Source organism: Dermacentor silvarum, chromosome 8 (assembly GCF_013339745.2).
Source record: "Dermacentor silvarum isolate Dsil-2018 chromosome 8, BIME_Dsil_1.4, whole genome shotgun sequence".
NCBI lineage: Eukaryota > Metazoa > Arthropoda > Arachnida > Ixodida > Ixodidae > Dermacentor > Dermacentor silvarum.
This window is the reverse complement of record NC_051161.1, coordinates 22,513,648-22,529,597: the sequence shown is the minus strand read 5'-3', so window position 1 is coordinate 22,529,597 and position 15,950 is coordinate 22,513,648.

The following is a 15,950-nucleotide window of genomic DNA, read 5'->3' as shown; positions in this document are numbered from 1 at the left end:
GAAAACACTGCGGTGATCAGTAAAGTAGTGAGACTTGGTTGAAACTCGCAGCCGGGCAACGGCGGTAATGTCTCCTTTCAGGGCTTCGTAAAGGCCTAAATATAGTCTGACGTAGCGTGAAGGCGCGCACACGTAATGTCACGTTGGCGAGAACAACAGCGGCTATAGTTCGACCGATGGTTTGACGTGGCGCGGCCAATGCAGTCCGACGCGCCCGGCGTCTGATGACGCTCGCCCGCGTGCCGATAACGTCGGACTATAAACGCACCTTATGCTCTCTTGTGGTTTGACCTCTAGCTTTCAAGGTGAAAACTGTTAAGTCGCCGACGGCTGCCTGAGGTAGCTTAATGAAGCTTTCGCTTGAATAAGATTATTTGTTCTAATTTGGCCGGCCTTACAATTTGTACAGTCGTTTTTCCGATATGGAACCTACGAACAGCTGACGTGCGAAATCGTGGAACGTAACCACCACATGAGAGAAAAAGTACATGATATTTCTTTCAATGGATACCAGGCCATTGCACTATCATTGGAAACTATGACTCAGATAAGGCAGCGCGTACGTCAAACCAGAAAGATCGCCGCGTCCCCATTCCTCTCTCAAGGACCGACGCTGCAAGACAGCGTCGCATTCTAGCACGCACACTCTCGTTAGCTGACTGGAATCATGCGCATACAAGCCACACCAGACTGCACAGGCTAAGCCCTTCGATGAAATTCCGACCTCCGGCTGGACTGCACCAACGCGTTGCGACTACGAATACTTATTCCACAGTAATTGAAATGACTGACAGTCCTGCATGTGATGTCTGCGGATGCGATGAGAACATTGACCACTTATTGTGCCGCTGTCTTCAATTTGAAGCACAAAGACAATTATGTTCAACGCATTCAGGAAAGTAGATGATCGTCCTCTGAGTGAACAGACAATACTAGAACACCGTCTCCTCAGATTATCGGCTCAGAAGGCACTTTTGTGCTTTCTGATAACGTCTAGTTTGTAAGAGCGCCTTTGATTCTGCAGTACTGTTCGTGCACGTCTCTGTACCCCTTCTCTATCTCCCTGCTTTCTCTTCTCCTTCTCCCGTCCCCCAGCGTAGGGTAGCCAACCGGACTCTTGACTGATAACATTCTTGCCTTCCTTATATCCCCGTCTCTCTCTCTCTCTCTCTGTTCTGATTTAAACTGCCTACTCGGCGGAAGTTTCGGTCATGTTCGCTTTGACTGTTCTATTCCCCCAGGTTCAAAGCAAATAATCCATTCAAAAATTTACATAATGTAAGTACGCGCTGTCCCGCTGCTATAGCATCAATCTCAGAAATTGATAGCCTAAAATTGACCATGTTCAGCAATGAGCGCATGGACTTTAGAATTAAGGCAGGACAGATGCGTCTTAGATATTTCTATGAGCACGCTTCCTAATTTAGGTGGTGCTCAGATGTCATCCCCAGCGGTGGCTCGCTCGGAGTTATAGGAGCGAATCTCGAAGGCCATGCTTTTGTTTAGTTCACGCACCGGAAGCGATGGCAGGAGCCGGAAACACGTCATGGTCGTCATGTTTTGGGAACTATTTGTAGAGCTTTCTTGAACACACGCGCGTCTTGCATCAACGCGAGTGCTTCTTTGCACGAATGTTTACGAGACTTCCACTAGTCATGTCTGTTCCAAGAAGGGCCTCAGTGCCAGGATAGCTAGTTGATGCTGCAACACTTACTTCCCTCAATTTTTATCTTCTTTTATTTGTTTTCCCTACATTTCCTTCTTTTTACGTTTATTTCCTCCATTCTTGAAAGCAGTGCCACCATATTGTCCTTCTTTAACCATTTTAGCTTTGCTGGAGATGGCCTCGCTCAAGTGGTGCGAGGTGCCGACCGTTCTTTTTCCTCAGGTCCCAGAACTTCATTACTCCGTCTCCCTTCACTCCTTCACTATGCTTCGATCCCATCTACCTCCAGTCGGCCAATCGATGAGTTTGATCGTAAATCGGTCTGAAATGCGCGTTCCATCGACCTGCGGAACACCTGGGTTCTGACGATCGGCGCCTGCGTGCTGGCCTTTCCGGCCCCATAACTCTCTTCCCCTTCCTCCTTCTTACCGCGAACGTTCAGTTCTAGTTCCGCTTATTTCTTTCTAATACAGAAAGAGTTGCTCGCCATTTTTCTTTCTCAATTGGTTGACTGGCTGACTATGGAGTGGCTTACACCTAACGACAACTCCGCACCGCCATTTCGACGTTTTAAGATCTGGAATAAAAGCCCCTGGCACCACGGGTGACGCTGCGGCGCTTGTTGCTTGGCACTTAGAACGACGGCGGCAGACGTGAAGCTCTTTTGCGTAAGGCGGGGTGAAATGCAACAAGACGTGCCAGGAAGAACGCGCGAGGCCCAAGACGTTACTCTCATCTATGACGAAGAGGGCTAGATCGATTCCAAGATAGTGGCTCATGAAGTCCAACGTTACATGACTGAGGCATACTGAAACATACGATAAAGTGGTATTGTCCTGTGAGATCAACGACACTAAAAAAAGTTAGGCTAGGCTTGGTCACGTTAAATGTAAGCATTTATGTTAAAGAAAGATGGGCAAATAGAATACAACGAAGACAAATTGAAGACGAGCATACAGGCGTTTGTGTGCACGCCTTCCGTTTTAACTCAAGATTTCTTGCGCTAAGCGCCTGGGGTACTAAATTATTATTGCGATAGCAATTATGTGGACACTCCAGGCACGTTTCTGCCGTCGACGTCACTGTTGCCGTGAGATTCGGTATAAAGTCCAAGGACGACAATATCGTCGGCGGGTGCCATATGCTGTATGTGCGAATGAAAGCGTGCGAGGGTTAGCCGGTGATCACGGCTCAATATCGGCAGCGCGAAAGAGAAGAAAAGCGGACAGGAAGTGCGCCGTTTTCCGTCGTGCGCGTGGCACCCAACGTTGCGAGGCATAGGGGGAGGGGAGGGAGGGGGGGGGGGGGGGGGAGCGGCATTCTACTCCGGCTGCAACTGCGTATGTGGCGGCTGCCCAGCCGTATGTTGAGAGCGATCTGCGTTGGGGGCGCACTCTAGGTGCGTGCTGTGTGTTAATTACCGGCGCTCAGTTAGCGTTGAAGCGATAGACCGCACGAAGGTGACTTCGTTCGATGCTGCAGCCACGTTTCCTCCCGCCAGCGTTTTGACAGCGAGTGTTCGCGGTCATCGAGTGCGATGTGGTCATGTTCGCTGTGCACCCTCACACCATGATTGTTAACTTAGCTAGCAAGCGAACGTTTGCAAGTTTATACGGCCGATAAAGGTACTATCCTTACCTTGTATGGATATCTGATAATTTGCTATCGCAATCGATGCTTCGTCTTTCGGGCGGAACTGCGACTTTTTTTTTCCCTGGCGTCACGTAATTCACTCATCAAGCTAAACATGAAAATCTGTTACATCTTATCACAAATCATCCGCCGAGAAGACTAAGTACCTTACAAGTGTGAGTCACCGCAGGCTAGCCAACTATACAGTGCTTGGTACGCGCCAAAGCCGGGGCCGGTCTATAGAGTGTCGCATAAACAGCGCTCTAACTGTGCTAGAGAAAATCCAGCGTGCCAGAAGTGAAGACGTATAGCACACGTGATAAAGACCCCGCTAATGGCGCAGCGATAAGTCTGAAGAGACTTCTGGTCATATCGCACCGGTGCCATTCCGACCACGGCGCAAGCAAGACAGCACAGTCCCAGCGGTGCCCGTTTCCTTCACTTAATCGCTGCATGCGTAATGGAGCGAGCTGGGAACACAAATGAAGCTGCGTTCCGTCTATCAAGCTCGGATTCGAGACACCGCAATGCTGCGGCTGCAAGTTGCTTATTTTCTCATGGTATTTTTTTATTCTAGGTGCGTCACGGCTGAATATATATAGCACTGGCACCTGGAATATATATACTGCATGCGTCACTGGAATATATATATAGTGGCACCTGTGACGACGGAACCGCACATCCTTAACGAGACAGTCCCCGCCTGGTTCATTTCGCATATGGGTTCCAGGAATTACAGTGTGCGTGAATGGACAATAGAGCCACCTCTGTTTTTTTTTTTTTTTTTCATCTTTTTTTTTGTATTGCAGAGCATCGCACGCTTAATGCGGAAGAGGTAAGTTCAGCTCCCACCGGTGACAAGTTGTCTTTTCGTCCTAGTCCATGAGGCCCATTCAGAAAAATCACGGCCCATGTTCGCAAAATGTTCTTGCGCTAAAACTTTTTCTAAGAGCAGATGGCTGCCGCTTGTGATGTCGGACACATTATTAGCGAAGGAGCAGGCCACCGGCAAATAGCAGTTACGAACGAAAAGCTTTGTGGATTCGGCCCCCGATTTCCAGTGCGTTGCCTCATGTAAGAGCAGTGGAACGGGCGTCCGCTTTCACTCACAGCGTTGGTCTCTACAGCCTAGATAGCATAAGGGCTGTGTACTCTGCTCTATGACGTCATGATATTAGGACCGACTTCAATAGAATCTAATTTGAATGCTTCCGAGTAAACCGCGGTGATTTTGACGTCACCGCCTTCGTCACTGCAGGCGTGGCAACGGAAATATTGGCTCTAGTACCATGATGTCATAAAGCAGAGTGCGCAGGCCTTGTGATATTTAGGTGGCGTTGGGGTCCCTCAGCGAAGGAGTGAAATAATATGCGAATGCGTACCTTCACCGTGAAACACATGAAAAGGAGATAAATGTTATTGTTAGTGGCTTTCTCAAATTGTCCCCCAAAATTTTGGCAAACCAGCGAATCCTTCAGGATAGCCTGCCTTTTCAATAAGGGCCGCAGATACGAGTCTGAGCATTGCAGAAATGGCTGCAAAAGCAGTACAATTAGGCGTTAGTGTTACAAAACAAATAGAATCAATAAATAAGAAAATTGTTCATATTTAGTGATGAGTTCACTCTCTCGTACGAATGAACGCCGTACCCGCGATCTTCCTGACGTGCACTATAATAGGGCACAAAAAAACAAAGGCGTAAAATCCTTCGGACTGGAGCTACAAAGCTTGCAACGGGCCGATTAGCAGAAATAATGACATCGCTTTGTTTCTAGCCGCCTGCGTGCTTTTGTTGCCACAAGTGCGGACATTAATCGACGCGGCGTCATCAACCCACCTTTTTTTTTTTTTTTACTTCTGAAGGGCATCACGGCCCCATTCTTGTACATTGAGTACCGTCTTTGTTCACGTGTTATGGCGCTCTTTCGGACACTTTTATTTATATGCACATTCCTTTTTAACACGAAAGTGTTTTATGCCGGGGTCCACCAAGACTTCACTGACGTATTTCCGTCACGGAAATACGTCAGTGAAGTCCGTCACGGAAATTTCCACGGAGTATTTCCGTCACGGAAATACGTCATAGAACATAATACAAAGAAAGAAACCAGAAGAAAAAGTTCCACAAACATGCAAAATTTGGGAATCGAACCCACGACCTCTCGGTCCGCGACGATAGATCGCCGAGCGTTTAACCCATTGCGCCACAACGCATTTGCAGAGAGCTACACAGACGCGCCTTATATATCTAACACTCCTCCGTGTACCCGCGCTCTTGTTCGGGGCGGTGCCGCCGCCTACGAGCAGAAAAGAGAAGTACTGCATTATGACACTAACGCGCACCGACAGTGAACGCTTCGGTGGTCTCACCACTACGACGTCTCGATGCCAGCATTCGAAGGGACGCTGGCATCAAGAAGCACTACCAACGCCACCTAGGTGGCGTTGGTAGTGGCGTTCACCGTACTCAGCACAGCGGAGCGTGGCCTTTGCAATTAGCTCTGAAAATGTTTCTGAAGTTGATCGCGGAGGCTGCAATTACGACGCGCTGTACGCGCTGATTTGACTCGGTGACGATTCAGTTACGTGCTTTGTCTTGCGCGTTGTATTAGTGTGTCAGTTACGTGCTTCGTCTTTCGCGTTGTGCTAGCGTGTGCAGCGTAGTGCAGCTTCCATATGCACGACGGTTGCTCATGGTCATCGACGTTGGTAGTCGTGATGGAGGAGACGTGCCACCAGGCGTCAGCGTGGGTGCATCAACGTCTAAGGGCGCTTTAGCCACAAAACACCAATAGACATTATATATCAATGTGCAATAAACATTACACTACTTCTGTGAAGACACGTTTCACTTTCGTGTTCTATACCGATTCCTATATAAGAGGGATCAACCACATTTTTTTGAGAGGTAGAATCACGTTCCAGTTCTCGCGTTCTTTTAACGCGATAGCGTTAAGGGCTCCGTGTCGCAGAAAATCCGGTGTTGGCGTCGGCAGCGGTGTCCGTTAAAAAAAATTTTGCGTACATATTTAGGTATATGTATATGGCACGCTTTGCTATACGATATGCGATGTATGTGTGTTATACTGCCACACTATTCTATCACTAAGGTTGCTCATACCTTGTCTTACATTCTTCACAACGTTATTCCCCGGATTTTTTGAGAATGACAGCCCACAAATGTCTGAAACAAAACACCGACAGCGCATGCCTTTTATGTTAAACCTTCTCAGACTGAAATATTAAAAGTGCGAAACAATAACAGCAGATCGGCCAATGCAAGAGGCCGCGTTTCTACCAGAAAGAAAGCTCGCCTTCGTGTATAGCCTTCGTCGCCAGAGTTTCCCGGTAAACATTACGGTTACATAAGCTACAGTCGCCGGGAACCTTGAGAATCAGTCAGGGATCTTTGAATGATATCGTGTTCTGCCCTTAAAGGCGAAGCTTAAGCATCCTCCAAGTTTTTTGTATCCAAAATGTACGCGCAGCTTTTCTTTCTTAACAATAACCATTCTTTAATAGACTGGGTGAGTTAGCGCCACTTTTCCATATCGAGTAGGTTGATTCTGACGTCTGTGTCTGGGCTCTTTCGAGAGCCGATCCCGGATATATCGCAGCCTAATTATAAGTGTCACTGGGGCCCCTGTGTATGTGTCACTGCGTATGTGCCACTGGGCCATTAGGTATGTGATGACTATGATGATAATAATAATGACGATTATTGCAGGGATAACAATGATGATGAATCATGACAAAAAGTTCGAAAGCGATTGAAACTCTAGTTGACGTCAATCGAACGCCCCTCAATAAATTATTCGCTTCATACACCCCATTATCACACCCAACTCACCAAGGAAGACTGTTTTCATTGACTTGCACTCGACGTTGAATCGCCTTCAAACTTTTCAGAAGAGGGAACCGTTCGCCAGAATTTTTCGTCGCGATTATTCACCAATACCAACGCAGCAAGAACTCCCATCATTCATGAGGCCAGTGAGAAAGTCCTGGAAAGAAAAGAAGATTTGAACGTTGTCGTGTTCTTGTTGTGACTGTACATGCCTGTTTGTGAATGAATATCCTACTTCTTTTTGGAGGCATTGTCTGCACGAGTGGGGCGCACGAAATTTTTTATTTTTATACCAAAACGTGTGGCGATTTTTCTAGCGCTACGCAAACTTCCCACGATATAATCATCAGCTGTTACAGAGTCTATTTCAGTATGTTCTTCGCTTACCACGCCAACGAATACAACTCTGTTAAGTGGGTTTCAACATTTAATTAAGTCCCCTACAAACGTAGTGAAAATTCATTGACTATGGTTAACCTGTTACTGCGGTTTATACTTAAACTAAATGGCAGATTTGTTAACCAGAACGGAGCGCTTCTAGTGGACCCGCGATCCTTATTCTACCTGATACGGCTTACATAACTGCATCCAGATACCAAAAAAAATGCTTATTAAATGATTTAAACTAATTATCGCTGGTACTATCTCCGTTTTTCCTGAAATAAGCAGTCCTTCTCGGCAGCTGAAAGTTCCATACGCTGAATTACACTGCTGTATATCACACAACAGTATTGTTATTTACATACAGCTTTGTCTGATGGTGTCTCCTCTATGTCATGCCTGTAACGATATTGAATCGATAAACCACTTTTTTTATATCTCGTCGACGATATTCCAACCACAGAAAGAGCTCACTCGAAGTTCCACTTTGCAAGCTTGGATTAGGATTAAGTATTCCTGTAATACTATCATTTGAGGACTCAACACTGTAGGCTATAGTCACAGGGTGGATGTTGTTGAGTGCTTGATATTTTATTTATTTATTTATTTATTTATTTATTTATTTATTTATTTATTTATTTATTTATTTATTTATTTATTTATTTATTTATTTATTTATTTATTTATTTATTTATACTGTAAGCCTTCTCAGGCGGCTACAGGAAGTTGGCAAAAGTACAGTGTCAGCACATTGCAAAAAAATAATAATAAATAGTACAGTTTATACAGAGAATGAAAGGAGCAAAAACAAAAACAAGAAAACAGAACGATAAGTGAAACAGTATGAAAAAGAAATACATGCAGTGCTACTTATTTTTGTAGCTTTACTCTAGTTGTCAGTTCACTATTATTTTCACTGAAATTGTCTCTCCAAATTCTTTAGTAACGTGGTATTTAGTCTCTCCTTAATATATGTATACTTTAATTTAGTCTGACTGCTCACTCGAGCATTACGTAAAGTTTCCTGTCCTTCCTTTTGTAACATTTTTTATCCCTTACTTCTCTTCGATTAAGAATTCTGGCATGCTACCTCCTGCCGTCCAATTCCTGGCCTGGCCTTTCCCTCTAAGTGGGTGCGCGCCATAAATGTGCATGCGCATCATCAGCATCGTCATTAGGCAGCCAAATTGCCTTACAATCTCTGTTTACGCACCAACTTAAATAACCCTCGAAGTCAATCAGGACATTTATGCGGTTTTGCTTGAAATATTTCATGCATCTCCCACCTGATTATGTTTGCTGCGCACGCCTAATAAGCTACTGTTTGTTAGTGCGCGAATAAAAATGTAGACACGCAATAAAATTACGACAGAACCCACCTCACGACGACCGTCGACGGTAATGTGATTATCATTCAAGCAATCTAGCAAAACACTGCGTTGCCGAAGTTACGTTTAACTAAAATCTGTAGGGGTCATTCGGAAATACTTCCATAAACCTCGGCTATACAGTCGACAAACACTGTCTCCGGTATCGGCCCATTTTGCTATGGGGAACCAGTGCTGGAGTGTCGAACTGACCCACAGGGTCCCCTTGCGGACTTCGCGTGCATTGTTTAGCCGTACAGCCGGAAGAAAATTGGCCAGCGGTTGCTCAATACGTGCTGCATAAAGTGTTTTTCCGATCGTGAAAGAAGCCCGCGAATACACGCAAAATACACGCACGACTGGCCGCTCGGTGCAATTTTCGAGCAGGTCGTGGGCTTCTTTCACGCTCGGAAAAAGGCTTTTATGTTGCACGTATTGAGCAGCAGAAAGCTGTATCGATACTTTCTCATTGACAATTTGCATGTAATTGGAAGATTTGAGAAATAATTGGTTAATTAAGACTAATTATGTGATTGGGCGGAACGCAAGAAATAATCTGAGTATCTCCAAGCGACGGCAAACAACATTTCCTTAGTTCTGTCCAGTTACGTTGCATCTGCATATTTTTAAATTTGGTTCATGGTAGCTGGGACACCCTGTATACAACTGCGATATTCCAGGACAGCGAGGTCCTGATGGTGCCTTACCTACAACGGAGGCTTTTCGAGAACAAAAGCAAAAACGTACGTACGCGTGCTTGGTTTCAGTAAAATCGTAATTAAAAAAATTTTTAAAGTCATTCGGACAATGATGCATCTGTGCCGCCAAGCAAATTCACGTTGTGCCACGAGTTTCGTCGTGTTCCTTCGTAAGTACTTTGTTATAACTCTTGGTTCGGCGCGATCGAACCAAGCTCACACAAAGGCCGCAATGTAACTGGTTACTCAGCATGAGATGCAGGGCGAAATTGAGAAATGGATAGAAGCAAATTGCATGCTTCGGTTGGAGGCGCTTCTTTGTGTCATATTTCTGGCAGCAGCTGCTACAGAAATTACATTTCCTTTCTGTTCTCCAACAATTTATGCCTCGCTCGCTGCTGTATGGTGCAGGCGCAGGGTTGTTATTTTCGTTATTTTCTTCGCTTCGCAATAACGAATGTCATTTGCCTATTGCCCCAACCTTTGTACCATATATATGCCACTGAGCTATTTTTTAATTCTTTTTAGCTCGAAATACTCTGCCCGCAACCAGAACAAGTCCCCCAAAACATGCAGACTATGTTAAAAAACGGTTCAGCGATCTCTTTTTACAGAACCAGTATAAACGAAAAAGCCGCCAATCTACATATAAAGATTAGTGAAGGCAAAAACACAGGATAATGCACTCTACGGAAATCTTATAGGCGAGGCCGTTTGGAATGCAGGTAAAGGCAATGACGCGCTAGGATTTTATAGGAATATAAATGAGGAAGGCAAGATGTGTTTGTCACGCGGCCGACTGCGAGCTCTATTTCACGTAGGGATATCTCTTTCAGAGCCGCCAACTTGCCGTTCTCGCTCCTTTTTACTTAGCTGGTCTCGCGTTTCAGCTCCACTATGTGCGAGTCACGCAGAATTGCCGCGCGACTGGTCGCGCGAGGCACTTCGCGCGTATTCGCGGGCTCCTTTCACGCTCGGAAAAAAACTTTTTATGTAGCACGTACTGAGCAACAGAAAGCTGAATCGAGAGTTTTTCATGTTGCTCTACAATTTTCGAATTGACACTTTGACAATTAGGATGGTACTTCTCGAGTTAGACAATTAATTACAATTAGCTAATTAAATCTCAGTAACGAAAAAATTACTGGCGGCTACTCCACTGCACTGGAAACAATACGCACCAGGCTTGCTTCGCGTAACACCGTTCCTCTTTTTTTAAATCGTGCTGCGTGATAGCTGGGACACCATATATATATATATATATATATATATATATATATATATATATATATATATATATATATATATATATATATACTAAAAGATGTGCCGGCGCACGTATACAGGCACAATCTACGTGCACCTGCACTTTCAATTTATTAAACACCGGATCCGAAGAACTACTTCCTTCATATACTATATATATGCATGTGTGTTTTTCATACAAAAGATTTGGAGGTAGACACACACAAACACACACACGCAAAATTTAAAAAACAACGTATGACTTTTTTGGTTCAACAGCAAATCCTTTGCGTAGATGTTTCTTTTATGTTTGGAAAGAAAGTTTCAAAAATTGCAAGAAACGTTGGTGGCACGCCGTGCACGCGTTACGAGTCATATACAATATATACCAGATGCACTGCCGGAGTGCTGCCAAAATTTATTTGCTACACTGAAAAAACTACTAAACTCCAGCTTTCGCTGATTATGAAAGCGTACGAAGAAAAAGAAAAAAAAAGAAAACATGATGTAATCTTGCGACAACTGGTTTCACGCTGGATTCACTGATTTAAACCGTTTCGTCACCGCCCACTGCATATCCTACGGCGCTGCATAAGGGCCTTCTATAATTTAGATATTGGTGCAGACGGAAATTGAGTGACATGTTACGAAATTAATGTTTTCCTCTGCAGGGTAAACCGTGACTTTGCGTTTTCTGTTGAGCGTATAACTTTTGGATTCAATGTGACCACATCGTAAACCGCGCATATTTAGCCAACCTTGAAGCGAGACACCAGTAACGTGACTGCATTGCTTTCGCGTATGCACCACTATTTTTCAAAAGACTAAGAAAAAATGCTAAAGGTATTCTAAGAGCATTGGAAGTTACGAAACGGAAACACAACTGCGAACGGTATACTGCTGCAGTTGGAAGGAAATAAAATTAAATAAAAAAAACACTTTACAAGTCACGAGCTTTCGCCTAATATTTCTTCCGCTCTTTGAACGACGTGAACAATCCAAGAAAACGAAAACAGTGGAAAAACACATTTCACTCGGTCCTAACGCAGCCAAGAGAAAACAGGAGATCGGCACATATTTCATTTTGTCAACTCGGTGACTCGCCCACTTACAGAAGTTTCTAGCCCGTTACAATTCACGTTTTCGGCGTAACTAACCTTAAAATAAAACGGAAAAAGAATCATTTTCTTTGTTACAATCTAACAAACTTGCATGTTCGAAGTCAAATGCACTTTTTTTTTCTTTTCAGGAGTGATGTAGTCGAGTGTGCCTGAATACTATGAATCTGGAAAAATGTCACTCGAGAAATGTTGCCGTGGCCAGTCTGTTTGTACGGAACGATTAAGTTTTTGAACATTGGGAATCATACGCTTTTGCATCATACATCATACGCTCCCTTTCATTTGATGTAAACGTCGAGCGAGACGTTTTTGTGTAACAGAACAAGTGCCCACAGGTTCCTGTAAGTTTACAACAATTTAACTCTGCCCAGAAGTCACCACACGTTTTCGATGTCTCACCGGTTGGCGAAGACACTTTAAAGCGGTTGCAAATTACGAATAAGTTTCACAAGACTACAATGCTTACAATCCAAGAGCACCACAACTAGTAATTCAATACTACGAAATACAATCTGGTGCAACGTGGTGCAATGTAATACACGAAAAGCAGAAAAGTGAAGTTAGAGCACAGTGGAATTCGCTTTCTGCTGCCAAGCACTGCAGCTTTCGGGTTGGTTACTGCAGCGGCAGGCGCATCCTTATAGCGGTGGAAAGGAAACACCTTCGTTAGAAAAGCTGACAGTCGCGTAAGTATTCATTACGTGATATGAATGCGAAAGCATTAACACATCTGGATGGAGGGACTTGTTTAATTATCAAATTAAATTAAAACTCCACTTTCCTCTAATTTGTACCAACCTTAATCCACCTTAATCCAATTTTGGGAGTGGGCCAGGTCGATTTTTTGTGTGTGGGCCACTGCGTCCGGCTGACGCCATGACTGTTGACCGTGGCATTCCTCAGTGCGAGCCGCAGCTGGTCCAGCGTCGGGAACGTGACGTCATCACTTGGTCACGTGAGTTTTCTTGCCATACGATGTTGACGCCGGACGCCGGATTTCTCGCTTGATAACGCATATAAGGCTTTCGCCTTAAAAATTAAGTTGGTAGGTCAACATACCGGATCGGCACAGTGGCCTATGTTTGCCTCCGGATTAATTTAGACCACCTGGCGTTCCTTATCGCTCACCTATACAGATTGTCCCAACTATCATGCACCAGGCTTTAAAAATATGTAAACGCCACAAAGCTGGGCAGAACCAGGGTAATGTTGTTTGCCGTTGCTTGGAGATACTCAGATAATTTGTTGCATTCCGCCAAATTATATGATTAGTCTTAAATAATTAATCAAGTTCTCAAATATTATAATTACATGAAAAGTGTCAATGAGAAAATTGTCGAGCGGCGCATGAAAAACTCCCGATACAGCTTTATGTTTCTCAATACGTGCTACATAAAAGTGTTTTTCCGAGCCTGAACGAAGTCCGCGAATGCATGCAATGGCGAACAATACTTACAAATGAAAATAGTTGGCACATTTGCGTAGAGAACACGAATATCAACCACGGAAATAAAAGTTTCAAAGAATCAAGAGAAATTGTTTTCTCTCGTTTGGAAGAAGTAGTTTATTGATTTGAAAATGATTGGAAACCGAAACCTACTAAGTACTTTGTTTATTTTAAACATCTATCCGCCCTTTATACGCAACTGTGCCATGATCGTCCTCGACGTGATGTGTTTTCGTCAACCCCTTTGGTTTTGTCGGAAATCTTTGCGACTTTGGCCCAGAAACGTAGACACCACGCGTGTACTTGGCTTCATCCGCGCAGCATCAACGTGCAGCGAAGCGGACAACGCAAAAGCGAGCTCCGGAGAACATTTTCTGTCGTCGCGACCTGTCGCGGGGAGGATATTGAGCGGAACACGAAGCAGCCAAGTTTTCTGGGCCTAATATGAGCTCGGAGAGGATGATGCAAGAGCGGAGATTTAATAAAGCCCTTGTTCCGCTCCTGCCTCGCCCGATCGTGTCAGCCCTCATCTTAGCGACGAACTCCGCCGCTTGGTTTAAGCTGTCTCGAGGCGCAACTGCTCCCTCCCGTTCCATAAGCAGACAAAGACCGCACAAGTATGTTCGTTGACCTGCCACAAAGACGCGAATTAAATTTTAGCCCAGAGCTCGACGTGTTGTTGTTTTGTTTTTGCTTCGCTGTTTTCGGGTTTTCTCGGCTGACACCGACAGCGAATCCCGTGTCCTGTACTATTGCTGATATATCCGGTAGCTTCGATGATGAAAATTATCGGCTGGGTCATCGGCATTCTGAATTACACGTTGCGCCGCCGCCCCGCCTATATATCTACGTATAAGAAAGAAAGGAGGCAGGCAAGTAGCTCAACAGATAAAGAAAATGGAAATTGATACAAATGGACTGGCAATGCAGTTTCTGTTTTCTTATGAAAGCACTTCACTTCTAGCCTAATGCTTAGGCAAGTCTCCGCGAACACTAAGTCATGCTGCGTTTAGTGAACTCCATCTCAGGGAGGTCAAGTTAACTGATGTTGACAGAATATGTGCTGTATTAGGATGGTAAACACAACGGCGCACTTGATTTCACAATCAAGTACGCATTCGCCATGCAATGTGCGAGAAGATTAAGCTTAGGAACCCAGGGGCTTGTTTTTAAGACGAAAGGCTTAAGTGGCTTGTTGCGCGATGGCATTGAAAAAAAAAATAAAGAAGCGGCGTCGCGTTTAGAGGGTATTTTCCCCCTGCATGATAGCAAGCGCTAGCGTGGCTCAGTGGTAGAGTATCTCACTCCTGCGCAGGGGGCCTGGGCTCGATCCCAGCGGGAACCGGGTACTTTTATCCGCATTTCCAGCGATAGTGGCTATGGACACCGGATATCAGCGGCGGCGGCGGCGGAAACCATCACGAACCGAAACGGCTATTGGAAGGAGCCCATAACAGCTTACGCTGTAAAAAATCACGTGCTCACAGAGATGTGCTCGTGCCACTGCTCGCGCGTTCGTCGTCGTTTTCTTCCACAGCTGGCTCCGATGCCGCTCATCATGCCTCGCGCTCGTGCCACTGCTCGTGCCACTGCTCGTGCCACTGCTCGCGCCTTATCTCAACATCGCGTCACAATCTAACCTGAAGGAAGGAAGGAAGGAAGGAAGGAAGGAAGGAAGGAAAAAAAGAGGCGAAAGGCAGAGAGGTTAACCAGGTTAAGCGTCCGGTTGGCTACTCTGCACAGGGGGATGGGGCTAAGGGCATAAAAGATTATGAGACAAGAGAAGATAAAAACACCCATCTATACTCATACGCTTCATCCTATAACGGCACGCATTACATTGGTGAGCCTTGGGAGTTTTGCATGAATTCAGAGCAATGGGTTCACCAGATTTTGAACGAGGCAGTATATCCACGTGTCCTTAGCACCAACACACACATGTTCTTTTGGTGTTAAGATAAAATCAACATTACATTGAAATCATTGACAAACAAATCTTCACTAACACAGCACGCGTGCCACCTGTAGTTTTTCTCTGGTACTGAAGACATAACTAAAACATAATGTTTAGTGAAAAGGCAGTTCACAAACAGAATTACTGATCAAATCTTATAAGGTTAGTACTATATATATATATATATATATATATATAGCCACTACTTTTTATGGCTACGCATAAGAGAGTTTTGACGACATTACAGTGGTAAATACGGTAATACAATCTCGGCCTATCTCAGCACGCATCTCCACGAGCAAACTTCAGAAAGCCTGCACAGTTTCGTATTCATAATTATTCGTGGATGCAAGCAAACAGCCTGTGACTTCACATTTACCTATTGTAATGAAATTGTCTGTACTTTATTCAAATGTTTCTATTGGAGACGTATTGGATGCGTGATTTTCATCAACTAGTGTTTTGCCCCGCGTCATGTCTAGTCGCGCTTCAATCGCACGACCATACTTGATGTCGCTGCTCATTGGCTCGAAACCGTATTTCAGCATCGCCTTCGCGACCATGCGAATTGACCCTGGACAGACAGAGCCGG